The sequence below is a fragment of the Bos indicus genome, chromosome 18, assembly GCF_029378745.1.
Source record: "Bos indicus isolate NIAB-ARS_2022 breed Sahiwal x Tharparkar chromosome 18, NIAB-ARS_B.indTharparkar_mat_pri_1.0, whole genome shotgun sequence".
In the NCBI taxonomy this organism is placed as follows: Eukaryota; Metazoa; Chordata; class Mammalia; order Artiodactyla; family Bovidae; genus Bos; species Bos indicus.
Genome location: NC_091777.1, coordinates 44,878,839 through 44,906,271, shown reverse-complemented (window position 1 = coordinate 44,906,271; position 27,433 = coordinate 44,878,839). Strand labels below are relative to the sequence as shown.

At 47.2% G+C, this 27,433-nt stretch overlaps 1 long non-coding RNA gene across 2 annotated transcripts in view; it reads left to right on the top strand.

Moving 5' to 3' along the window:
• The window catches only part of LOC139177102 (uncharacterized), a 245,302-nt gene extending 228,194 nt beyond the window's left edge, over nucleotides 1-17,108 (top strand). For both annotated transcript variants that reach the window (XR_011561537.1, XR_011561535.1), the window contains exon 4: nucleotides 16,978-17,108. This is a non-coding gene — a long non-coding RNA (uncharacterized lncRNA). The remainder of the gene's footprint in view (nucleotides 1-16,977) is intronic.
• Nucleotides 17,109-27,433: the final 10,325 nt, after the last annotated feature.

Below are 27,433 nucleotides of genomic sequence, written 5' to 3'. Positions count from 1 at the left end.
GGAGTGGGTTGCCATTTCCTTCTCCAATGAATGAAAGTGAAAAGTCAAAGTGAAGTCGCTCAGTCGTGTCCAACTCTTAGCGACCTCATGGACTGCAGCCTACCAGACTCCTCCGTCCATGGGATTTTCCAGGCAAGAGTACTGGAGTGGGGTGCCATTGCCTTCTCCAGGGTTATCGTTACCATCTTTATAAATTCCATGTATATGCATTAGTATACTGTATTGGTGTTTTTCTTTCTGGCTTACTTCACTCTGTATAATAGGCTCCAGTTTCATCCACCTCATTAGAACTGATTCAAATGTATTCTTTTTAATGGCTGAGTCAGACTTATGTTTTCTAAACATTAGTTTTGGAAGCAATCCAATGAGGTTGACAGATTTTCTCCCATTTTGTAGATTGAAAATGCTGAGACTCAGAAGGGCAAGTGGCTTGTCTAAAGCCATAAAGAATAAAAACTGCAACAGGAACATGTATCTAGCATGTATCTTCCCTTCTCTTTCCTTCCACAAATGTTCATTCATTGAGAGTATCCCTCTTGTTCAAATTCTTTGTCAGGTCCGGGCACACACAAGGTTCTTGCTTCTGACTGACGCTTACTGAACAACCCCTGTGTTGAGGGCTCTGGCATCCACTGCTTCGTTAAGCCACACCTGGGACTCAGGAATGGTCAACCTTGTATTATGGATGAGGAAACCAAGGCTCAGAGGGGTTTAGTGCCCTGCACAAGGTCACATAGTTTGTTTATGACTGACCTGCCTGGGATTGGTACCAGATATAAATGAAGTTCAAATACACCATTTAAAAAATTATACCATTTTTTAAATTTCCAAAATGAAAATAATTTTTCTTATATTAGTCCTTTCTGCTGCTGCTGCTGCTAAGTTGCTTAGCAGCATTCATGTCTTTATGACCCTGTGGACTATAGCCTGCCAGATTCTTCTGTCCATGGGGATTCTCCAGGCAAGAATACTGGAGTGCGTTGCCATTTCCTTTTCCAGGGGATCTTCCTGACCCCGGGATCGAACCTGGGTCTCCTGCATTGCAGGCAGATTCTTTACCACTGAGCCACCAGAAAAGCCCAAATTAGACCTTAACACCTGCTATGTGCTAGATAACACATGAGGCTAGTTCAGCTTTATCCCATTCAATCCTCTGAACACCTCTTCAATGTTGGAGGGTTATTTCTACTTTTTTCAGGTAAGGAAACAGAAACTTAAAGGATGGAAATAGAGTACCATGGCCTGAAATTAGCAGAGGCAGAATTGGAGCCCAGGTCTGACTGACTGAAAGCACAGTTTTGTCCTGCTGCCTGAGTGACAGTGCGTGGGAGACAGAAGGTGACGGCTCAAAAAGCGCATCCGGTTCCTATGGGATTCAGAGGAAGGGGCTGTGGTGACGAGGGTAAGTTCAGGGAACAGTGGGTGCAGGAGAGGGGCTCCAGAGGCTTCTGCAGGCAGAGCTGGTGAGGAATGAGCGGGAGGGCAGAGAGAAGGAAGGAGTGACACGTTTGCCCTCCCTGCTTCTCGGCCACCGCTGTCCTGGGGGCCAGTGTGCGCTGGCAACTTTTATTTTGGCCTTGCCAGGCAACTGCACCCCCTTTATGGGAAGCATGGAGTCTTAACCACTGGACTGCCAGGGAAGTCCTAGAAACTCTTAAATGCTGAATTTCTACATAAGATGGAGACTATATAGATAAACCTGATGATGAGTGAAGAGTTGAAGAGGGAAGAGAGGGCATGTGGAGGGATGTTTGCTTGGATGCAGAGAAAGCCCTGTAGAAATTTAATATGGGCGCTGCCTGGCACATGTGGCAGGGGAGCCCAGGGCACAGTGGAACAGAGCTCCTGCAGCCTCCCAATTGGCCCAGCTTCCTTTGACTTCTCTTTCATGACTGCCTCCCACCCCCATGATTGCTTTTCAGATCTTTTTCACTTATATTGCCTGGAAATAATCTTTCACAAGGTTCAGTCTTTCAGGAACAGTGAAATGCAGGGAACAGGTACCCTTACAAGGATCCCCATATTTCTAAGCTATCCCTCTTATTTCTCTCCAGACAGGCAGGAAGACTATTCTTTGTAAGCAACTGTTGAACTGCTCACAGGTCTTAGAGTTTGCTTATATGGGAAAAGCAGTGAGATTTATGAAGTGACATCTTTTGGTCTGTGGATCAGAACTTGTAAGTCTTGGTAAAGAGAGGAGGGGAGACTTCAGGTTGGGGTATAAACCCAGAGTTCATCATCTGCTTCCAGCAGCATCTGTCAGCTGAGGGACCCAGGACACCCTCTCTACCACTCCTGACCATAAATTGTAAACAGTAGCATCAGTGCCTGCTCCAGAGGAAGTGTCCAGCACGGTGTTCAGATTCAGTAGACGTGTGTTCTATGTCAGGGGTCCCCAACCTCGAGGATCTAATGCCTGATGATCTAAGGTGAAGCTGCCATAATAATAATATAAATAAAGTGCCCAATAAATGTAGTGCACTTGAATCATCCCAAACCACCCGCCACCCCTCCTCCACAGGTCTGTGGAAAAATTGTCTTCCACAAAACTGGTCCCTGGTGGCAAAAAGGTTGGGAACCACTGTTGTAGCTGAATCTGAGTCAGTATGTTCTCCACTCACAAGACTCTCTTAGCAGCTACCTGATAACAAGTCCCTGATGCTGAAAGAAAATACCTTTCGGGAGACACTGCAAGCAGCTAGAATGGAAAAGAGGCTGTTCACCATTCTTGGTGAAGCCCAACCCGTCGGGCAGCAAGCCCAGTCCTTGGGAGCCATTGCTTAGGAGGTGAACGTGCATGATGGTGTCCCCAGAGACATGCTGCTGTGCTGTGGGTGACTGCAGGCTGCACCTACGGAGCTTGGCTCATGCAGAGGGGAGCTGGCCTGACTGCTGCCCTCAAGATAGCAGAGACAGATAAAGATGGCAGATGAGCAAAGACTGGTAAAACCAGGGCAATAACCAGGGGGCCAAGCCTGTGTCCAGCGGCAGTCTAGGCTCACCTTGAGATCGAGCTGGTAACCAGGTGTGACCATGCAGGGGCTCTGCCCCTCTCTGGAGGGAGGAGGTGCTAGTAGTTTCTGTCCTGTGGGGGCTCCTTGCAGCGTTTCCCGAGGGACTGAACAGCACTGAGCAAAGTCTCCGGAGAGTTTCCCGTCAGACACCTCTGAGTTCTGGAAGAAGAAAAAATAAAGATAAATGGCAGATACTGCTTACTAGACTAAAACACACACAAATTGATCATAAATCCCAAACTAAGATGTTGATTCTTATTTCAAGCAAAAATGCCTGTGTTTTCAGCAATGCTCTGCCTGGAAAGGTTGTACAAAGGGCTGACACACACCCTATCTTACCAAAGGAGCTGGTGATCCCTGAGAATGAAGGAAGAATACACGTGAAACGTGCGAATTAAAATGAGGTGTTCTCTTCCCCCTAACAGTCTTACTTTTAATAGTTATTTAGAAGAAATCTGCATTTTTTCACTTGAAATGTGCCGAGCCTTTGTTGGCCAGCTCTGTGTACCAGTCTGCCTGCCTGTTTCCGCTGGCTTGTCATGCTCACTAATTAGAGAGCTGCCGCCTGATTCACCTTGTTAATTAGAGGGACTTGCACACGGAGCCCTTCGGGCAGTGTGCGAGACAGCCTCGCACCAGTGCCCCGAGAACGATGCGTCTGTGAAGTCATTCTTCTCATCTACCTTCTATTTTTCATTTGAAATGAATAAATCATTGAGATTTTCCTTGTGGAGTGAGAATGCAAGAATTCACATCTCTGTAAGATGTAAATTACATGTGATCAATAGGAAGGGATGACTTGGGTATTGTACTTACATGATTTCCTAATTTACTTCTTGTCAGTGTATGAAAAATGGCCTCAAATATGTGTCCCCCCTCCATGAATCAGTGTCCTTCATCTGGGAAAGGAGGGTGTTGAGTGAGAAAGACAGCTGCTTCGTTTGAGCTGTTGGAGTCTGGTCTGGTGGTTTGTTGTTCTCTTGCACAGAAAGAGGGAAGCCTCTGAAACACAGTCATCCAAGGAGGGAGTTTGACCAGCTCCTTCTCCTAGGCCACGCTCGGCCCCCCTCTGCTCAGGAAGAAGCAAGATGCAACAGGTCATTTTGTTGGACACGGTCTTTTGTAATAGAGACCTGCACTTCTTGGAACTGAAATTTTATTTTATTTTTAAATTTTTATTTATTTATTTTTTAAATTAAAAAAAAATGGATTTTTTTGGCTGTGCTGGGTCTGCATTGCCACGCATGAACTTTCTCTAGTTACGGTGAGCAGGGCCTACTCCTTGTGGTGCATGGGCTTCTCACTGGGGTGGCTTCTCTGGTCGCAGAGGCTGAGCTCTAGAACGCAGGCTCAGTAGTTGTGGCACACGGACTTAGTTGCCCTGAGGCATGTGGAATCTTCCTGGACCAGGGATCAAACTTATGTGCCCTGCATTGGCAGATGGATTCTTAACCTCTGGACCACCAGGGAAGCCCAGAACCGAGACTTTAAATGTACTGTGTCTTTTTTTTTTTTTTAAGTGTTTGTTTAAAGTTTATTTCTCAAAAATATTTTCTTGGCTGTGCTGCACAGCCTATAGGTTCTTAGCTCCCCAGCCAGGTATCAAACCCGTGCCACCCCCTGCCTTGGAAACATGGGATCTAAACCACTGGACCTCATGGGAAGTCCCTATCGTGTGTCTTTTAAAAGACCAAAAATTTAAATAGTAGTTTGGCTTAGATGCCATGCCAGAAGCAGTAGTGCCTTTAAGCACCACGTTGCCTCCTATTCCAACCTGCAAAACACTTTGGAAATAAATTTCAGTGGCCTTCTCTCCTGCTGCTTGGTTAAAAAGAAGTGTTGTGGTTAAATGAGAATGGAAAAGAGAGTGACCTCTCATTGGGTGAAAGGTGTAGCTTTAAAAAAAAGAGAGAGAAGCGAGGCTCAGCCCCACCAAGTCTGGGTGTCTCTTCTGAGAAGCCTGTTCAATAACCCCATTATCAGTCTGGGTGGTTAATGAATATCTTAAACAGGTTCACCTTTCTGCACATCCAGAGCATTTGCAATCATTGTATGTGCTCAATAACAGAGATTTTTGGCAAAAGATTTGCAAATGTTTCTTTAGAAAAAGGAAGCCTTTTATACCTGCTTTTCCTGAGAAAAAAACACAGAGCGCGTAACTGTTTTTGTAGGTGCTTTCCCCACCATTCTCAACATCCGACCTTGCGCTCATGAGCACACACTGAGCACTTGTTGCTTGCAGAGCACTGCCCCAGTCCTGGGGGAAGCCTGAGACACAGAGGTCATCCTTGTCCTCAGGACCCCACATACGAGTGGAATAAAGAACCAGAAAAGAAGCAAGTCATTACCCCTGAGTGGTGGGTAGTGGGGAGCCTGCCAGGGGAGGGGACTTGGGACTGAGGCCACAGAGGGAGGGACTCTGTGAGGGCCACTGGGGACCAGGCAGAACTGGCCAAGTGGAGGAGGACTTGCAGGCAGGGAGCACGGCACGTGCAAAGGTGTGGAAATACTGCCTGTTGCAGGGGTGTGAGTGGAGGGAAGGCTGGAGGATGAGTCAGTTAGAGGAGAGAGGGCTGCAGGGGACAGGGGCACACTGCTCAGGTCCCTAAGGCCCACACTCTACCCTGGATGCTAGCTCGGGTGCACAGCATTGCTGTTGGCTCCGCTATAGCCTCCAGCCCGGCTGGGGAGTCAGGGGCAGAAGGGACAGTGTGTGGCCACCGCAGGCCTGGGCTTTGGCTTAGGAGGAGCCCATGCAGGTCTACAGAACTCCATGGGAGGATGCAGAAGTGTCCTCAGCCCCTTCAACGCATCTACTCTCTGCACAGCTCCAGCCCCGGGTGCAGGGCCCATGAAATGTAGGGAATAGAGGGTGATGGGATGGATACTGGCCTGCCAGGAATCTCAGAGGCAAAGGAAGCTGCCTCTGCAAGAGCATCCGCCTGCTTGACCTTGAAAATTTTACTGAGGGTCACAGGGTGCAGCATGGGTCCTCACACAGCACTTTCCCAAACACCTTGTTCAGTTCCTCAGGTGGGATTTGAGCACCTGGCCTTTACTGCTGCTGCTACCGCTGCTAAGTCGCTTCAGTCGTGTCCGACTCTGTGCAACCCCATAGGCGGCAGCCCACCAGGCTCCGCCGTCCCTGGGATTCTCCAGGCAAGAACACTGGAGTGGGTTGCCATTTCCTTCTCCAGTGCATGAAAGTGAAAAGTGAAAGGGAAGTCGCTCAGTCGTGTCCGACTCTTAGGACCCCATGGACTGCAGCCTACCAGGCTCCTCCATCCATGGGATTTTCCAGGCAAGAGTACTGGAGTGGGGTGCCGTTGCCTTCTCTGGGCCTTTACTGGGTTGAATGCAATTAAGTGTGAGTCGCTCAGTTGTGTCTGACTCTTTGTGACCCCATGGACTGTAGCCTGCCAGACTCCTCTGTCCACAGGATACTCCAGGCAAGAATACTGGAGTGGGCTGCCATTTCCTTCTTCAGGGGAGTGTGAATAGCCAGGGATGCAAAGATATAAAAGCCCCGTCTCTTCTCTTTAAGAAGCTCACAAGAGACGGCAGAAGTGGTGTGTGTTTGCAGAGAATATAGAGGACGCACTGTAAATTTCAAAGCAGCAGCCTGGAGAGAGAGGCCTCACTGGGGAGGTGACATGGCTCTGAGTTTTCCAGAATGAGGAAAATTTATTAGAATGAAGTAGTGGGGGAGGATTTTCTAAACAAGGGGCAGTAAGTGCAGAGTGAGGAGACGTGAGTGTGCATGGTGGGTTCAGAGGCTGCAAGAATTCATCAGGTTCCAACTTGGAATGAACCTAGAGAGTTTGTAGTAGGGTCTCCCGGGGGAGAGGATCAGAGGTTTTAGTGTTAGTGTTAGTCACTCAGTCATGTCTGACTCTTTGCAACCCCATGGACTGTAGTCCACCAGGTTCCTCTGTCCATGGTATTCTCCAGGCAAGAATACTGGAGAGGATAGCTGTTCCCTTCTCCCGGGGATCTTCCCAACCCAGGGATTGAACCTGGGCCTCCTGCATTGCAGGTGGATTCTTTACCAAATGAGTCACCTCCGACTGCGAGGTTTTAGGACAAAGTGAAAACAGGATCAGATGTAAATTTATAAAGGAGGCTTTGGCCAATCCCTCCCCCACTCAGTTGTACCACACCAGAGGTGCTTTCCCTGATGTTTCCTCTCCTTGATGTTTTATAAAATGTTGTACAAGGTGAAGGCAGAGACTCTCTGCCCATCCAGGCAGCCAGGGTTTGAACCAGCATGGACTGGAGGAGATTCTGAGGTGGAAAAAATAGACCTTGGGAGAAGAGAGTGCAGGGACCCTCCAGAAGGAGGCTTCCAGCTTTGGGGACAGAGCATCAGAGTGAATTAATAGCCTTCTATTTGTAGAGTCTAGCGGTTGTCTCTTGCAGCTACTTGAGACTTCTCATTTCACAGCTTACTGGTTTACAGCCACAGAAATGGAAAATCCAGCCATATTCACACCCACCGTCCAGGTGGTGTTGGATTTGATGATGAATTCATCACCCCCAGGACACACCGCTGCTTCTAAATTGGTTGTAAGATGACAGTTGAAAGCTGTACCCACTTTATATGGTGTGCTCCCCCCTTTTAGAATCTCTTTTCTATAGAAAGGTGTGGTCAGCCTGGCACCAAGCAGGAGGGAAAGCCAGGCGGCCCAGACCTGGACCCTCTTTTAATTCAGGAATACCTGGACACAACCTCATCTCCAAGGGGATGAAACCACCTTCTCAAACAAGTCCTGTGTGTGGAGTGAGCTTTACAGATCACTTCGGGGGGTTCATAATGCTATCTAAATATTGTAGGATTAATGGCATCACCAATGTGATGGACATGAGTTTGAGCAAGCTCCAGGAGTTGGTAATGGACAGGGAAGCCTGGTGTGCTGCAGTCCATGGGGTCACAAAGAGTCAGACGTGACTGAGTGACTGAACTGATTGAAAGTAACCATCAACCAGCATAGTACCCTCTCCCTTGGGACAGTCCTCAGGCACAATTCTGCTCCTTAATGCTCATAACCGCTACGAGGCTTTGCCACATTCAGGGTTAGAGACGATGCTTGAATTTCATCTGTCATCCTTCAAGATTCAGTCAGTGTCACTGATGGATGCTGGGCTCTGAGCTGGTCTCTGAAGTGGCCCCTCCCAGAGCCAGTGCGCCTGGGGGAAGCTTCTCAGGAAGGGTGATGGGGTTGGGGCCTACCTCTCACAAGTGCATCGGTGCTCAGGCACAAACCTCTGTCTCTGTCTTTGAAGAAGACAAGAGGTTGTTCCTTTAGCAAGTCATTTGCTTCAGTACCATGAAGGGGCACACACACACACACAGTGAAGGGAAAGTAGTATTAAAATAGCAACTGAAATCCCCATAAGGCTTCTCCCAGGACATGAGACTTCCCACCATGGACCTCATTCTCCTGGCCATCCACTCCACTGTCCTCCGGCCTCTGGGCTGAGTGCCACACGTTGGTGCTCTAGCTTCTTAAGTTCGTGACATGTCTCAGGAGAGAAGAGTCTTGCCCACTGCCCGGTGCCCCAGTGGTGCCGAGTCTAGCAGCACAGTGGATTTTTGGGGAGCTGCTGCTAAATGATCAGTTGTTTCTCCACACATTTAAAAATTTCATCCTTTGCTTGATTCTAAAGGTAATGTGTGTTAGTGTGTGACGATGGACCAATGTGATGATGCACTTTCCAATCTGGAAAGTGCAAAATTGTATAGTCCATGGGGTCGCAAAGAGTCAGACACAACTGAGCAGCTTTCACTCACTCACTCACATGAGAACTTTTAATATCAAATATTTTTTATAACATTTCTTTATTTTATTCATTTATTTGGCTGCATGTGCGATCTTGGTTTCCCAAACAGGGATTGAACCAGTGACCCTGCGTTGGGAGCATGGAATCTTAACCACTGGACCAGCACAGAAGTCCAGCCCACAGTAGTATTGATGAGCTGGGATACAGGGCATGCAGGTGTGTGCAGATGGATGCAGGTATCCCAGCTACAGAAGGCTGCTGAGTGCTTGCAGCAAACGGTGTATAAATCAGGGACTAGTGAATCTGCCCATAAGATGCAGACAGCGCATCTTTTTTCCTGTCTGTCCTTTGCTAGAATAGACCAAACAATCTTGAATTCTAAATCGAAGGACTCATCTTGATACAACTTTAACCCATATTTATATTTCAAAACTTGGTGATTTGGGGGCTCTGCTCAGAAAATGAAATGTGTGATGCTTTCTTAAGCTTGAGGTTGTTGTTCTGTCACTCAGTCGTGTCCAACTCAGTGACCTCATGAACTGCAACACACCAGGCTTCCCTGTCCTTCACCATCTCCCAGGGTTTTTTCAAACTCATGTCCATTGAGTCGGTGATGCCATCCAACCATCTCATTCTCTGTCGTCCCCTTCTCCTCTTGCCTTCAATCTTTCCCAGCATTAGGGTCTTTTCTAATGAATCAGCTTTTCGAATCAGGTAGCCAAAGTATTGGAGCTTCAGCTTTAGCATCAGTCCTTCCAATGAATATTCAGTGTTGATTTCCTTAAGGACGAGGGCATATTCGTTATTCTACAGTTATCTACTGAGCACTTCCCTGTTCAGATCAGATCAGATCAGTCACTCAGTCGTGTCCGACTCTTTGCGACCCCATGAATTGCAGCACGCCAGGCCTCCCTGTCCATCACCAATTCCGGGAGTTCACTGAGACTCACGTCCATTGAGTCAGTGATGCCATCCAGCCATCTCATCCTCTGTCGTCCCCTTCTCCTCTTGCCCCCAATCCCTCCCAGCATCAGAGTATTTTCCAATGAGTCAATTCTTCCCATGAGGTGGCCCAAGTACTGGAGTTTCAGCTTTAGCATCATTCCTTCCAAAGAAATCCCAGGGCTGATCTCCTTCAGAATGGACTGGTTGGATCTCGTTGCAGTCCAAGGGACTCTCAAGAATCTGCTCCAACACCACAGTTCAAAAGCATCAATTCTTCAGGGCTCAGCCTTCTTCACAGTCCAACTCTCACATCCATACATGACCACAGGAAAAACCATAGCCTTGACTAGATGAACCTTTGTTGGCAAAGTAATGTCTCTGCTTTTGAATATGCTATCTAGGTTGGTCATAACTTTCCTTCCAAGGAGTAAGTGTCTTTTAATTTCATGGCTGCAGTCACCATCTGTAGTGATTTTGGAGCCCAGAAAAATAAAGTCTGACACTGTTTCCACTGTTTCCCCATCTATTTCCCATGAAGTGATGGGACCGGATGCCATGATCTTCGTTTTCTGAATGTTGAGCTTTAAGCCAACTTTTTCACTCTCCACTTTCACTTTCATCAAGAGGCTTTTTAGTTCCTCTTCACTTTCTGCCATAAGGGTGGTGTCATCTGCATATCTGAGGTTATTGATATTTCTCCCAGCAATCTTGACTCTAGCTTGTGCTTCCTCCAGTCCAGCGTTTCTCATGATGTACTCTGCATATAAGTTAAATAAACAGGGTGACAATATACAGCCTTGACGTACTCCTTTTCCTATTTGGAACCAGTCTGTTGTTCCATGTCCAGTTCTAACTGTTGCTTCCTGACCTGCATACAAATCTCTCAAGAGGCAGATCAGGTGGTCTGGTATTCCCATCTCTTTCAGAATTTTCCACAGTTTATTGTGATCCACACAGTCAAAGGCTTTGGCATAGTCAATAAAGCAGAAATAGATGTTTTTCTGGAACTCTCTTGCTTTTTCGATGATCCAACGGATGTTGGCAATTTGATCTCTGGTTCCTCTGCCTTTTCTAAAACCAGCTTGAGCATCAGAAAGTTCACAGTTCACATATTGCTGAAGGCTGGCTTGGAGAATTTTGAGCATTACTTTACTAGCGTGTGAGATGAGTGCAATTGTGTGGTAGTTTGAGCATTCTTTGGCATTGCCTTTCTTTGGGATTGGAATGAAAACTGACCTTTTCCAGTCTTGTGGCCACTGCTGAGTTTTCCAAATTTGCTGGCATATTGAGTGTAGCACTTTCACAGCATCATCTTTCAGGATTTGGAATAGCTCAACTGGAATTCCATCACCTCCGCTAGCTTTGTTCGTAGTGATGCTTTCTAAGGCCCACTTGACTTCACATTCCAGGATGTCTGGCTCTAGGTCAGTGATCACACCATCGTGATTATCTGGGTCATGAAGATCTTTTTTGTACAGTTCTTCTGTGTATTCTTGCCATCTCTTCTTAATATCTTCTGCTTCTGTTAGGTCCATACCATTTCTGTCCTTTATCGAGCTCATCTTTGCATGAAATGTTCCTTTGGTATCTCTGATTTTCTTGAAGAGATCCCTAGTCTTTCCCATTCTGTTGTTTTCCTTTATTTCTTTGCATTGATCTCTGAAGAAGGCTTTCTTATCTCTTCTTGCTGTTCTTTGGAACTCTGCATTCAGATGCTTATATCTTTCCTTTTCTCCTTTGCTTTTTGCTTCTCTTCTTTTCACAGCTATTTATAAGGCCTCCCCAGGCAGCCATTTTGCTCTTTTGCATTTCTTTTCCATGGGGATGGTCTTGATCCCTGTCTCCTGTACAATGTCATGGACCTCATTCATCAGGCACTCTATCTATCAGATCTAGGCCCTTAAATCTATTTCTTACTTCCACTGTATAATCATAAAGGATTTGATTTAGGTCATACCTGAATGGTCTAGTGGTTTTCCCTACTTTCTTCAATTTAAGTCTGAATTTGGCAATAAGGAGTTCATGGTCTGAGCCACAGTCAGCTTCTGGTCTTATTTTTGCTGACTGTATAGAGCTTCTCCATCTTTGGCTGCAAAGAATATAATCAATCTGATTTCGGTGTTGACCATCTGGTGATGTCCATGTATACAGTCTTCTCTTGTGTTGTTGGAAGAGGGTGTTTGTTATGACCAGTGCATTTTCTTGGCAAAACTCTATTAGTCTTTGCCCTGCTTCATTCCGTATTCCAATGCCAAATTTGCCTGTTACTCCAGGTGTTTCTTGACTTCCTACTTTTGCATTCCAGTTCCCTGTAACGAAAAGGACATCTTTTTTGGGTGTTAGTTCTAAAAGGTCTTGTAGGTCTTCATAGAACCATTCAACTTCAGCTTCTTCAGCGTTACTGGTTGGGGCATAGACTTGGATTACTGTGATATTGAATGGTTTGCCTTGGAAACAAACAGAGATCATTCTGTTGTTTTACACTGATTTCTAACTTCTACCCCAAAACTGTAAGAGAACACATTTGTGTCATTTTAACCCTATCCCATCCCCCACCCTTTGTACTCAGGGTTTGTGGTTACTTGTTACAGCGGCCACAGGAAACTAATACAGACAGAGTCAGAGGGACCTAGGAGTAGAATCCACCAGCCTGGGGACTGAGTGGATGTATTTGTTGCAGGGATGGGAGACATCTAGGAGGTACCCTAGCTGGCTTCTGCCAAAAGCAAGCCTGAGACTCAGTTAGAGGTGTAGGACCAGGCCCAGGAAGCAGAGGGAGGACCCAGGGAAGGAAGAGACTCCTGTGAAGGTGTGTGATTGAGCTGGTGACTTCAGCAGGCAGAGAAGCCACATGGAATACTCACCTGAATCGTCCCTCAGGAGGACAGGTAGCTGGGGCATTTATCCACTAGCTCCCATGTCCCAGTGGTTGATGGTTGCCTGTATTAGGGTTTTCTAGAATCAATGGACTATGTAAATATTATATTTATATTTATAGTATAGTTAATATAAATATGTCAAATATTCATTATAATTAATCTCTCATATACATCTCTCATATATGCTAAATATCTATATCTGTAACATGTAACAAAAATAAGAATATATACATATATATATATGTATATATAGGTCTTCCCTGGTGGCTCAGTGGTAAAGAATCCACCTGCCAATGCAGGAGACCCTGGGTTGGGAAGATACCGTGGAGTAGGAAATGACAACCCACTCCAGTATTCTTGCCTGGGAAATCCCATGGAGAGAGGAGCCTGGCAGGCTACAGACCATGCAGTCACCAAAGAGTTGGATATGACTTAGTGACTAAATAACAACAGCAACTGTGTGTGTGTGTGTGTGTGTGTGTGTGTGTGTGTGTATCAATAGAGAGAGAGATTTTATGATGAACTGGTTCATATGATTATGGAGGCTCACATGATTATCACAAGATCTGCAGTCAGCCAGCTGGAGCCAGGACAGCCGATGGGGGTAGAAGACCACTGAAAACCAGCAGGCTCAAGCCCCAGGAGAAGCTGATGGTTCAGTTAAAATCCAAAGGCAGGAACAAAAAACCCCGTGTTCTCAACTCAAACGGACAAGAGGAATTCTCTCTCACTCTCAAGAGTGTCAGCCTTTTTCTTCCATTCCGACCTTCAAAAAACTGGACGAGGGCTGCCCACATTGGGGAGGACCATCTTCTTTACTCAGTCTACCAACTCAAGTGTTAATGTCACCCAGAAACACCCCACAGATACACCCAGGGTAATGTGTGACCAAGTATCTGGGTACTTCATGGCCCAGTCAGGTTGACACACGGAATGAACTGTCACACAGGCCCTAGGGTGTTGTCCCTCCGTCCCCTGCTTGAGTGGTCTCCTGTGACGACTGAAAAATCTGGTGAGTACTGAGGGGTGCCTTGGAGGTGGGACTGCTGTGCTGAAATCAGGTGTGTCTGGGGGACGCAGCTGGGGCACAGGAAGCATCCGCCTCAGGTTCCTGACCTTCTGGCTTGGGCAAGGAGGGGAGTGGGGAGCCCAGTAGGTGGAGCCAGGCTTGGGGAGGGGGCACAGATTCTAGTAGCAATGGGCTGGGTTTTCATATGCCAGGGCCTGCAGGCAGCTTGAGCTGAGGTGGGGCTGAAGCTCTGGAGCCCTAGGGTGAGGGGTCCTGGTGAGACCAGCTGCAGAAGAGCAAAGGGACGGATTCTGACTGCAGTGGGGTGTGTGTGAGGGGTCAGGGGTGACGTGAAGCCCACAGCCCAGACAGTCCCTTCAAGGAGAACCATAGGACAGAGGTTGAGTGAGAGTTAGAGTGAAAGGAGGATTTAAGTTGAGAAAAAGACTATTCCGTCAGTCAGTCAACAAGCATTATTGAGCCCCTAATCTATGACAGTCCCTGGGGATACCACCATTATCAACACACACTAAGCTTCTCTCCTTGGAGAGTAAATGTGTATAGAAAACACAACAATTTCAGATACTGTAAACATAAAACAAAAATAAAATAACTGCAGGGAATTCCCTGGCAGTCCAGTGGTCATTGTCCCTGTCACTGCCATGGCTCAGGTTCAATCCCTGGTCAGGGAACGAAGGTCCTGCCCCCAAAAAAAGTAAATAAAGAGAAAGAGATAGATAAAATAATTTCAGATATTGATAAGAAGCACAAAGAGATAAATCAGGGTGATGTGCAAGTGAGGGCTACTTCAACTGTTAGGACCAGTTAGGGAAGGTCTCTCTGAGGAGGTGATGAGTGCTGTGGCTTTGGGGAATGAGAAGGACCTGGCTGGGCAGAGAACTGGGGGAGGGTGTGCCAGTGCAAAGACCCTGGGGTGGGTGTTTGAGGGAGAGGGGGAAGCCATGGGCCTGGAGCAGATCAAGGACAGGAGGCTGCTGACTGGCACCACGCAGGGCACTGTAGGCCATGGGGGCTTGAGGTGAGGCTAGTTGTCGTGTAAAGCCGTTGGAGCTTCTGAAGCAGGGAATGATTTACACATGGAATGATTTACATATTTGAAAGGTCACTCTGGGGACTTCCCTGGTGGTCTAGTGGCTAAGACTCCCTGCCTCCAACGCAGGGGGTCTGGGTTTGATACCTGGTCAGGGAACGAGGTCCCACATGCCACAGCTGAAGAACCTGCATGCCCCAATGAAGATGGAAAACCCCCATACCACAACTAAGACCCGGCACAGCAAACAAACAAAGAAATACATAAATATCAATTTTTAAAAAGGTCACTCTGGCTTTGGGGAGAATGGACTCAAAGAGGGTAAGAGTGAAAGCAGGGAGGGTAGTGAAGAGGCCCCATGGTTGTCCAAGCTGGGGGTGATGGGAGGTTTTTGGTTTTGTTTTTTTTCAAGTTCATGCTCAGTCACATCTGGTTCTTTGTGATCCCGTGGACTGTAGTCCGCAAGGCTCCCCAGTCCTTGGAATTTCCCAGGCAAGAATACTGGAGTGGGTTGCCATTTCCGTCTCCAGGGGAATCTTCCAGACCCAGGGATCGAGCCTGCATCTTATGTCTCCTGCATTGGCAAGTGGGTTCTTTACCACTAGTGCCAGCTGGGAAGCCTGGGTGATGGTGGGAGAGGTTTGGGCAAAGATGGGCATTGCAGGAAGAGGCCTGTCTGGGTATGCTGGGATCAAAGTGAAATACACAGAAGGACAAAAATGACCATTTTCTAAGTCACTACAGTGACTGTGCCACAGTAGTGATGTAATGTGTTGTCTTAAATAGAGAGAAACTTGATAATTGCCTAGCATCAGTTCACAGGTAATGTATTCTACGAGGTGTGTGTTGTTAGCAGGTATTAGACTTGTTTAGAAGGACTCCATCAACTTAAGGAACTGTTGTGATTGGGTCATGAAAAGTGTACCTTTATTTTTTTTATAATCATAGTATAGTTGCTATACAATATTACATATATTACAAGTGTACAGTATAGTGATTCGCAATTTTCAAAGGTCGTACTCCATTTATAGTTGTTATAAAATGTTGGCTATAATTCCCATGTTGCGCAATATGTCATTGTAGCGTATTTTAGGCATGATAGTTTGTACCTTTTACTCTCCTACCCCTAAATTGCCCCTCTCCCTTCCCTGTCCCCACTGGTAGCCACTGGTTTGTTCTCTATACCTGTGAGTCTATTTTTTGTTGTATTCACTAGCTTGTTGTATTTTTTAGATTCCACATAGAAGTGATATCATACAGTATTTGTCTTTCTTTGAGTTATTTCACTGAGCATAATTCTCTCCAAGTGCATCTAGGTTTCTGAAAATGGCAAAAGTCCATTCTTTTTGTGGCTGAGCAGTATTCCATTGTGTGTGTGTGTGTGTGTGTGTGTGTGTGTATCATCTCACACACACACACACACACACACACACACATGTATCGGAGAAGGCAATGGCACCCCACTCCAGTACTCTTGCCTGGAAAATCCCATGGACGGCAGAGCCTGGTAGGCTGCAGTCCATGGGGTCGCTGGGAGTTGGACACGACTGAGCGACTTCCGTTTCACTTTTCACTTTCATGCATTGGAGAAGGAAATGGCAACCCACTCCAGTGTTCTTGCCTGGAGAATCCCAGGGACGGGGGAGCCTGGTGGGCTGCCATCTTTGGGGTCACACAGAGTCGGACACGACTGAAGTGACTTAGCAGCAGCAGCATATATATGTATAACTTTTTAAGAAGTTTTTAACGTTTATTTTTTTTATTGTTTTTGGCTGTGCCGAGTCCTCATTGCTGTGCGTGGGCCTTCTCCGGTTGTGAGTGGGGGCTCTCTTTGTTGCGGTGCGCAGGCATCTCTTTGCGGTGGCTTCTCTTGTTGCGGAGAACCTGCTTTAGGCGCACAGGCTTCAGCAGTTGTGGCGCACGGACTTAGTTGCCTCAAGGCACGTGGAATCATCCCAGACCACGAATTGAAGCCATGTCCGCTGCATGGGCAGGCGGATTCTCAGCCACTGGACCACCAGGGAAGTCCGAACCACATCTTATTTATTCATTCATCTGTTGATGGACACTTAGGTTGCTTCCATATCTTGGCTGTTGTAAATAATGCTGCTGTGAACATAGGAATGCATGTATCTTTTGAATTAGGGTTTATTTTTGTTTGTTTTGAATATATATCTAGGAGTGGAATTGCTGGATCATATGCTAGTTCTATTTTTAGTTTTTTAAGAAACCTGCACACTGGAAAATGTACCCTTAATAGGGGTAGGCTTTTCACAATCCACCTGTGACATCTTTCAGAGTGAGAATGCTTCTCAGGGCAGGAGCAAAAGGCCAGCATTAGGAGAAGACCTGTTCTGGGGACAGTTAGACCCTGCTGCCCCAGCTCTCACCACATCCCCCGTGAGGATGCATCTGGAAGGAGGAGGTAAGAAGGCTCTCGACAAGGCTGCACTCAGGCTGCTTACTCAGCCGAGAGTAATGCTGCAGGGGGAGGGCAGCAGGTGGGGTGGGTGGTGGGCTGGTTGTGGGCAAGGGTGTCTGCTTACTTCTGCCCACAGGTGGGGAGGAAGGTTGGAGAGCCAGGGTGCAGAGCTGTGCTTTGGAAATGGTCGGGCTGGGGACCCACTGCCCAGAAAGAGTGGATTCTTATGCCAGACCCTACTGACCTCAACAAAGTGTTTTTTGGGTTGCAGGAGGCAGACGTCCATGGTGGTCCAGCAGTTAAGAATCCACCTTGCTGGGCAGGGGATGCAGGTTCAATCCCTGGTTGGGGAAGTTAAGATCCCACATACCACAGAGCAACTAAGCCCCTGTGCCTCAAGTAGAGAGTCCATGTGCTGCAACATAAGACCCCAAGTGCTGCAACTAAGACCCAACACAGCCAAATAAGTAAATATTTTTTTAAAAAGAAAGTTTTTGGTTGAAATGCACCTTTTATTCTCTGGTTTTGGTGAGGGAGATGCTTAGTCACTTAATTTTAGCGTAGATAAGCACAGCAAAGAGGCCAGGTCAATACTTGTTGTCTGACTCTGGACCACTGATGGCTGACAGCAAGGGATGGACTCAGTCAACCCAAGGAAAAGTCCCTGCTCTACCCTTGTGAGCCTCTGTTTTTTCAGTTTGAAGTGGGCACAACCCTGTCCATCCTAAGTTCATTGAAAATGGAGGTAAAAGTAGGGTGGGTGTGTCAATTTGGACAAACCTTGAAGACATATCAGGCTAAGTGAAATAAGACAGACACTAAGGGATGAACATTGTTTGAGGTACCTAGAATAGGTAAATCCATAGAGATAGAAAGTAGAATAGCAATTCCCAGGGGCTAGGAGGAGGGAAGAATAGAGAGTCATTATTCAATGGGTTATTGTTGTTCAGTCGCTAAGTTGTGTCCAACTCTTTGTGACCCCATGGACTGCAGCATGCCAGGCTTCCCTGTCCTTCACTATCTCCTGAAGTTTGCTCCAACTCATGTCCATTGAGTCAGTGATGCCATCAACCGTCTCATCCTCTGTCTCCCCATTCTCCTTTTGCCCTCAATCTTTCCCAGCATCAGGGTCTTTTTCAATGAGTCAGTTCTTCGCATCCGGTAGCCCAAGTGTTGGAGCTTTAGCTTCAGCACCAGTCCTTCCAGTGAATATTCAGGGTTGATTTCTTTTAGGATTGGCTGGTTTGATCTCCTTGTTGTCCAAGGGACTCTCAGGAGTTCTCCAGCACCACAGTTCAAAAGCATCAATTCTTTGGCGCTCAGCCTTCTTTATGGTCCATCTCTCATATCCATTCTGATGCACCCAAATTGGATTTCCTGAGCTGCTGTGGCCTGGCTGGACCCTGGCCCAGGCCTGGACCCCAGACACCTTGGAGAATAATAACTAAATGTAGACGACTCTGAAAAGAACTAGAGTATCTGAAAGCTGCACCACGTCACCTGTAATCCTTGTAGTTATCTATGAATTTTTCCTTACAAAGTTTTCTACAATTTGATACCTGGGTTTTTATTGTTGTGACTGTTTAGCACTCTTTTATAAACATTTCCCTATATCACTGGAAGCTCTGTATAAAGCACTATAAAGGCCATATGGAAATGCTGTAATTCACCACTTAATTATTCATCTGAGTCGGGTCTTAGTTTTGGCGCATGCGATCTTTTGTTATGGTGTACAGGCTCAGTAGTTGTGGTGCATGGGCTTGGTTGCTACTCTGCATATGGAATCTTCCTTGACCAGGGACTGAACCTGTATCCCCTGCATTAGCAGGTGGATTCTTATCCACTGTACCACCAGGGAAGTCCCACAGTTTTTCACACTACATAGAACACTAGGATCAAGGTCTCTGTGCATAAATCTCTGTCTAGCCCGTGGTTATTTCCCTGGGATAGATTTTTAGGAGTAGAATTACTTGGGTATGATATCGAATGCTTATAGAAGTTTGCTCCATGGTGGCAGGTTGATTTCAGAAAGGCTGTACCTTTGGCACTTCCTCTGGCTGAAGCCCAGCCCACCACCTGTGTCCTGGTGCTGTTGACTCCACTTGGAGAAAGGGGTATCTTGGCTTAACACACATCGCTCCTGAGAGAGGCCCTGCCCATCCCTCTGGGCAGCCGTCACAGAGCTCCTGGGATACCAAGGCGCTGTGCACACCAACCTTAGAAGGAAGGATTGATGAGAGGGTGCCAGTGTTAGAGACCATCCTCAGCAGAACTGACCTCTCCAGACTGTTACAACCTTGCTTCTCATAAGGTAGACTCAGCTCAGAAGAAAGACAGAACCCACCCCAACCCGGCCGCCACCACCAGTTCTTGTGGGGAATATTTGCTGTCCAGGCTTTCACAGGGAGCTCAGCCTGGTGCTCTGTGACAACCTAGAGGGGTGGTATGAGGATGGGTGGGAAGAAGGTTTAAGAGAGAGGGGATATATGTATACTTATGGATGATTCATGTTGTTTTATAGCAGAAACTAACACAACATTGTAAAGCAATTATCGTCCAATTAAAAATAAAATTTAAAAAGTCACACAATACAAAACATACTATTCAAAAAAATACTATTTTAACTGCATTTAACTATACAGTTCAGTGGCGCTAAGTACATTCACACTGTTCTGCAGCTCTCACCACCAGTCCTTCCAAGTTTTTCACTTTCCTAAATGGAAACTCAGGCTTCCCAGGTGGCACTAGGGGCAAAGAACCTGCCTGCCAACACAGGAGACATAAGAGACACAGGTTCCATCCCTGGGTCAGGAAGATCCCCTGGAGGAGGGCATGGAAACCCAAATCCAGTATCCTTGGCTGGAGAATCCCATGGACAGAGGAGCCTGGCGGGCTACAGTCCATGGGGTCGCAAAGAGATGGACACGACTGAGTGACTTAGCATGCACACATGCAAACTCTGTCTCCATTAAACATTAACTCCCCCTCCCCCCACCCCTGGCATCTACCAGTGTACTTTCTGACTCTATGAATTTGACTGTTCTCTGTACTTCATGTAAGTGGGACCAAACAGAATTTGCCTGCACCTCCGCCAGTAGCACTTTTTGCCTGGTCCTTGTAGGTTTCTAGAGAGGCCAAGGGGGAGATGCTCCAGGTGTGCAGGAGAGGCAGAGGCAGGTGTGGAGAGGGGTTTGCAGGTTTGCCAACAGCCCCTGCCCTCAGCTCTTCCAGAGATGCTGGTGGGACCTCGGCTGGAGCAGAATGAATCTCCCGGACACCCTGGTCTCCACCTCCAGCTGACTCTGAACCCACTCTGCTACTTACCTCCCTGTGACCTCGGCCACCTTTCTGACTCTTGCTGTGCTTCCATTTTCCCATCAGTAAAGGGCACTAATGGGCTTCGCTGGTGGCTCAGACAGTAAGGGGTTCACCTGTGATGTGGGAGACCTGGGTTCAATCCCTGGGTCGAAAAGATTCCCTGGAGGAAGGAATGGCTACCCACTCCAATATTCTTGCCTGGAGAATCCCGTGGACAGAGGAGCCTGGCAGGCTACAGTCCATGGATTTGCAAAGAGTTGAACATGACTGAGTGACTAACTTTTTTTCTTTCTTTCAAAGGGTGCTAATACTACTTATTTCTGTAGTGAAGGTTAAGGTTATGGGTGTCAAAGTGCCAGGCCCAGCCCTGTGTAACCAAGTAGCTCAGAATGTGCCGACCCTCACTCCCCCACTGCCATTCACAGGACGGCGACTCTCCTCCATCCGGATGGCTTTCTCCCAGTCGTCAGTAGGGTGGACCTGGGGCTGGTGTTTGCAGTGCCCACTGTGAAGGGCATCTCAGACATGAGTTGGTGCTGGTTTCCCTACTACTGTGTCCCTCAGTAAGAGTCCCCTTCTTTGTACCCTGAACCCACCCAGCTCCCAGCATCAGCACTCCAGGGGCCCCACTGCTTTGTGAGGCCTTAGCTTTCTTGGTGATCATTTTTAGCAAGTAGACCCTCATCTTCATATATTCAGCAGACATCTGACAATTGTGATAACCTTGATGGGTGGTGAGCAGGGCAAATTAGCCAAAAGATGATTGATTTTTTTTATGCGCAATTTTATCTTCAACCTTTCCTAGCAACGTGCTCTACCAGAGTAATAATTTCTTCTCCCAGGTATTTGCCAGTATCGAGATTGCACATCTATTTATGGTTGCCTGGAAGCCCCATAATTACAATACAGTCCAAGTGCCCATTTTCTTTCCTTGACTACAAATAGGGATCAATCGAATTTTAAATGACTGCTCCGGGGCTGGCTCCCGATCGTGACCTTTGTAAATGATTAGCGCTCACCACTGTTGCTGTCTGCCCAGAAAGAGCAAGCGGCCAGAGCTTTCCAACTGGCATTTAATCTGGACGTGGGCCAAAGATATTCCAGGTGAAAACCGGCCATGAGCTGCCTGTAGAGAAAGGGCTTGTGGACTTTGTCTCCGCCCCAAGGACACTTCCAGTGTGTCCCCCACACCCACTCTCTTTGGACCAAGTCCCGGGTTCTGAGAATATCTGGATGGAGCTGCAGTAAGCACCCTTGGGGCCTGAATTCAGAACATCCCTGGAAGTTTGAAACCTGCAGATAAAATTGTTATTTGCTAGGAAGAAGTTTCTTTCCTCTTCTTCTTTTTCTTAAATCACTGGATTTGATCTCCTTGCTAAGCTTTAGATTGTGAAGCTCAAGCTGCAGTGTAAATAGTTCTTACTGAAGAAGCTTCATCCAGGCCTAGCATTGAGCTCCCACGTAATGTCCCAGCTGTCCTCAGGGCCAGGCTTTCTGATTCAGGCTGAAGCCAGCTGCAGCATGTTTGAGCTGCCCGCCCGAGGTCCCTGGGGGTGCTGCCTGAGGGCAGATAGCTGAAGTTCAGCCACAGAAGCCTGGAACATGATCCTCCTGCATTTCCTAAAGGTGGGTTTTCAGGAAGGCTGCTTCCCACCTGCCCCCCTTGATGGCAATGTTGGGGCCACAGGGAGGGTGAGACAGCCTCCTATTTAAATGCCAGCCCCCTCATCAGTTTCTTGAACCACTGCTATTAAGAATAATTTGCTACCTTTGTCTGTGGTCAGGCTGCAGCTGTGTCATTGAAATAGTCTTGACGGCCTTGCTTTACCAGAGTCTTGTTTTATGTAATAGCAACCTGTTTCCTTCTGGACAGTGGTCTTTGGGCTGTCTGCTGCTAGGTCTCTCTGAACATCCCTAAGACCATCCTTGTCACCCACTGGTTCTCTCTACACCCTCCATCCCCTCTGCAGACAGGCCAGCTCTCCTGGGACTGACCCTCCTGGGTATCTGCATGTCAGCTGCTATCCACGCAGTGCCCCATGACACCCATCATCACCCCGCACCTCCCCTGTCCACTGCACACAGCCTAGCTCTGTGTTGGCTCCTCTGAGCGCTCTGGGCAGCAGGCCTGTACCTGCTCAGGAAGCAGATACTGGTTACCCCCATCTCCGGCTAAGCACCTGAGTGTAACCTTACTGTAGCTCCTTATCTCGCCAGTCCCCAGGAAAGCCTATCTCCTCTTCCAACCCATGAGAGTTCACCTGAGCTCCCAGGATTAGAGGGGGACACCAGGGAAGGGGATAAGCTGAGATGAGTCAGCAAACAAAGCTTGATCCCACGGTTGGCTGCTGGCATGTCTCTGTGATGCAACCTCTAACAGAATTCTCATAAAAGCACCAGTGTTCCCCGAAGTGAAAGGCATCACCAAGAGTTATAATCTACAAGGGCTCCCCTGGTGGCTCAGGGGTAAAGAATCTGCCTGCCAATGCAGGAGACACAGGTTTGATCCCTGATCTAGGAAGATCTCACATGTCACGAAGCAACTAAGCCTATGCGAGTGTGCGTGCTCAGTCCTATCTGCCTGTTTTGTGACCTCATGGACCGTAACTCTCTAGGCTCCTCTGTCCAGGGGATTTCCCAGGCAAGAGTACTGGAATAGGTTTTCATTTCCTACTCCAGGGGATCCTCCTGACCCTGGGATCAAATCGATGTCTTCTACATTGGCAGGCAGATTTTTTACTACTGTGCCACCTGAAAGTGAAGTCACTCAGTCATGTCCGACTCTTTGCGACCCCATGGACTGCAGCTTACCAGTCTCCTCAGTCCATGGAATTTTCCAGGCAAGAATACTGGAGTGGGTTGCCATTTCCTTCTCCAGGGGATCTTCCTGACCCAGGGATCAAATCCGGGTCTCCCACATCGCGGGCAGACACTTTACTGTCTGAGCCACCAGGGAAGCCCGACTTACACCAGGCACCACAACTATTGAGCCTGTGCTCTAGAACCTGGGAATGCAACTATAAACCCACACTGTACAGCCTGTGCTCCATAACAAGAGAAACCACCACGATGAGAAGCCTGTGCGATCCTCTCATAGCCCCTGCTCACCGTAATAGAGAAAATGCCAGAGCAGCAAGGAAGACCCAACACAGCCAAAAATAAAGAACTGTTTTTAAAAAGAGTCATGATCTATGTCTGTTTCTATTTCTGCTTTGCCAATAAGATCACCTATACCATTTTTCTGGATTCCACGTACATGCGTTGATATACGATATTTGTTTTTCTCCGTCTGACTTATTTCACTCTGTATGAAGGTCTCTAGGTCTATTCACGTCTCTACAAATGACTCAATGTTTTTCCTTCTTTTGGCTGAGTCATATTCCCTTGTATGGATACCAAGGGAGAAAGGCAAGGTGTGGGATGAGTCAGGAAATTGGGAATGACAGCTATACACTACTGATACTATTAATATGTGTAAAATAGATAACTAATGAGAACCTACGGTGTAGCACAGGGAACTCTACTCAATGTTCTGTGGTTACCTAAATGGGAAGGAAATCCAAAGAGGAGGGGATGTGTGTATGTGTGTGGCCGATTCTCTTTGCTGTGCAGTAGAAACTGGCAAACATTGTAAAGCAGCTATATGCCAATAAAAATTAATTTTTAAAAAGAGTTATGATCTAAAAATCCCATGCGAAGTCTCATGTAAAGCACTGTTTTGTCCTGCTGCACAAGTCTCAGGAAGGTGCGTGCTATGGCTGTGTTTCCCCGTGCGTCATGAGTACACCCGTGTTCTTAGAAACAGAATGTACAGGACAACTTTCTTTCTTTGTCATGAACATAGATCCAAGCTAGCTCAGTGGAGGCAAAGGCAGAGAACCAAACAGCATCGATAGCTTCCAGCCCGTGAGAGGCACCCAGGTAAACTCACCTGAGCTTTTTCCCCGGCTGGAGAGGTGAGCATCTGTCTAGGTGGCTGTGCATGGTTTCTTCTATATCTCGTGGGTAAGCATTTCCTTCTGTTTGACCTTTGAAGTGCATCGGAAACCAAGTACCATGTGTCTCCTTGGTCCTGTTCCTTTATTTATAGAACAAGAGAGTGTAATCTGACAGGTTGGGGTTGAAATCTGTGGGCTTTCCCAGTTGTCATCATCATTTTTAAAAAAGATTTAATTTTAAAATGTTCTTTTAATTTTGCCTATACCGGGTGTTCGTTGCTGCAAGTGGGCTTTCTCTACTTTCGACGAGTGGGGACTACTCTTTGTTGCAATGCTCGGGCTTCTCATTGTGGGGGCTTCTCTTGTTTTGGAGCATGGGCTCAGTAGTTGTGGCACATGGGCTTAGTTGCTCTGAGGCACATGGGATCTTAGTTCCCAGACCAGGAATCAAATGTGTGTGCCCTGCATTGGCAGGCGGGTTCCTAACTACTGGACCACCAGGAAAATCCCATCGTCGAGTTTTCATTTAAATTTCTTTTTTCTTTTTTCGTCGAGTTTTAATGTATACATTCTAGCAGGGCCCCGTAATGTGAGCACAGCATATTTCAAGATATTTCTGTTATGGTACATCCAAGGATTACAGTTGGAAGCAATTGATTTAATTCCCCAATACCATGGCAATCGGGAAGCGTAAGATGTGTTTTGTGTGCAGTCAGGATGGGCTCTAAAGTGCATCCTTAGGCTCAGCAGCAGATCTGAGCCTGGGGCCTGAACTCGTGGAACCGCCATCCTGGGAGCCCTGACATCCTCAGGCATGGGTCCCAGCACAGTGTGGGACGGGAAAGCATCTTGACTGTGGAGGATGCTGCTGCATCTTTATGTGTCGGTACCTTTTGTTCACTCCCTGAAGAGCAGCAACTTTGCTGATTTTAGTTTAGTTTATTTTCCCACTATTAACATGTGTACATGTAAGTGTTTTCAAAGATGCTTACATTAGTGTCATGTTTTGCAGATAATGTATAACAGTAGGACTGAGGTGAGAATCTTTAGTGCAAAAGCTATTGCTCCTGGGAACGAAGGAAGTGCACGGCAGTGAGGTATGATAATTGATCCCACCACAGGCAACTTGTATCTCTGGAATTTCACCTTTGTCTTAGCACATATACTATTAGTAATTATTCTGATTAGAATAATGCCCTGCATTTTTAAAGTGTGTAATTTGCACTTAGAGTCACTGCTTAACCTTCGTGGGAATGTTACTTTTGCAGAGCTCTGCTGATGCTACAGACCTCCAAAAGACCTGAGTGCAGGGGCATTCATCAGAAACCTGTATCAATAAATGATGAATGTTTGAGTCGAGGGCTGGGTAGTTTTCTAAATTCTTTTCTGAATCTGTATGTTAAAAAATTCAGAAGAAGCCATGCATCAGTGCCCCCAAGATTCTGGAATAATTGACTTGTGTAGTCAAGTAAATATAGTATAATTTCACACCCAGACCAACTGGCAGGGACAAAACCAGCAGAGAAGATGGCGTTCATGAATTTAGCTGAAATAGGCAGAGCAGACAGCCACATATTCTGATGTGTATTCCAAGCCACTGGGATAGGTGAAAAGGGGCTACAGGAGAAAAGGGTTCCACTGTCCAGGCAGTTTGGGAAGTACTAGGTCCAACCAGGTGAAACAGGTTTCTTTACCAATTGCACAGCTGTCCTAACTTAGTCCTCCATCCCTGCTCACCTGAAAACTATGACAGCTTCCACTAGTGCCCTGTCCTTTTGTGGGATCTTAGTTCCTCAGCCAGGGATCAAACCCATGCCCCCTGCAATGAAAGCTCAGATTCTTAACCACTGGACCAGCAGGGAAGCCCCTCCATTACTTTTTTAAAAATTCACCCACCCATCAACCATTTATGACAATGGTCATTCGTGGCAACATACAATTGGGGGTGGGGGTGGGAAGGCTGCACCATGGGGCATGTGGGACCTTAGTTCCCCAACTAGGGATCGAACCTGCACCCCCTGCATTGCAAGTGCAGCTTTAACCACTGGACTGCCAGGAAAGTCCCCAGAGGAGACTTTTGAAAAGATGATTTGGGGACTTCCCTGGTGGTCCAGTGGTTAGGACTCAGCGCTTTTACTGCCGTGGCCTGAGTGCAATCCCTAGTCGGGGAACTAAGATCCTGCAAGCCGCCCAACACAGCCAATAGATAAATAAAAGATGATTTGGCATGCCATGCCCCGACCTCAAACCCTCCAAGGGTTTCCTGCCCCACTTGGAGTAGACTCCAGCTATAATCATGGCCCAAGGCCGGCCTGCCCTTGCATGGCCTCTCCTCTCCACTTTCTCTGTTCCACTCTCCTCCTTCCTAGAGGCTTCAGCCACCCTGGCCTCTTCAGTCTTTGGAAGGGCTCAAGCCCTTTCCTGCCTCAGGGCCTTTGCACTTGCTATTTCTCTGCCTGGAAACGTCTTCCCTCTGATCTTCTTTGTTAACTTCTCCTTGTCATTCAGATCAAAGCTCAAAACCACCTTTTTTTCTTTAATATATATTTATTTGGCTGTGCCAGATCTTAGTTGTGGCACTCAGGATCTTTAGTTGCATCATTTGAACTCTGAGTTGTGGCATGTGGGAGCTAGTTCCCTGAGCAGGGATCAGATCCAGGCCCCCTGCACTGGGAGTGCAGAGTCTCAGCCACTGGACCACAAGGGAAGTTCCAAAACCACTTTGTGAGAGGTGTTTTCCCATCACCAGGTCTGTTCCACCTCACATCCCGCTGTTACTTTACATACCATGAAAGAAAGTGGTGAAAGTGAAAGTCATTCAGTCATGTCCGACTCTTGCAACCCCATGGACAATACAGTCCATGGAATTCTCCAGGCCAGAATACTGGAGTGGGTAGCCTTTCCCTTCTCTAGGAGATCTTCCCAATCCAGGGATCAAACCCAGGTCTCCCGCATTGCAGGAGGATTCTTTGCCAGCTGAGCCACAAGGGAAACCCAAGAATACTGGAGTGGGTAGCCTATCCCTTCTCCAGCGGATCTCCCTGACCCAGGAATTGAACCGGGGTCTCCTGCATTG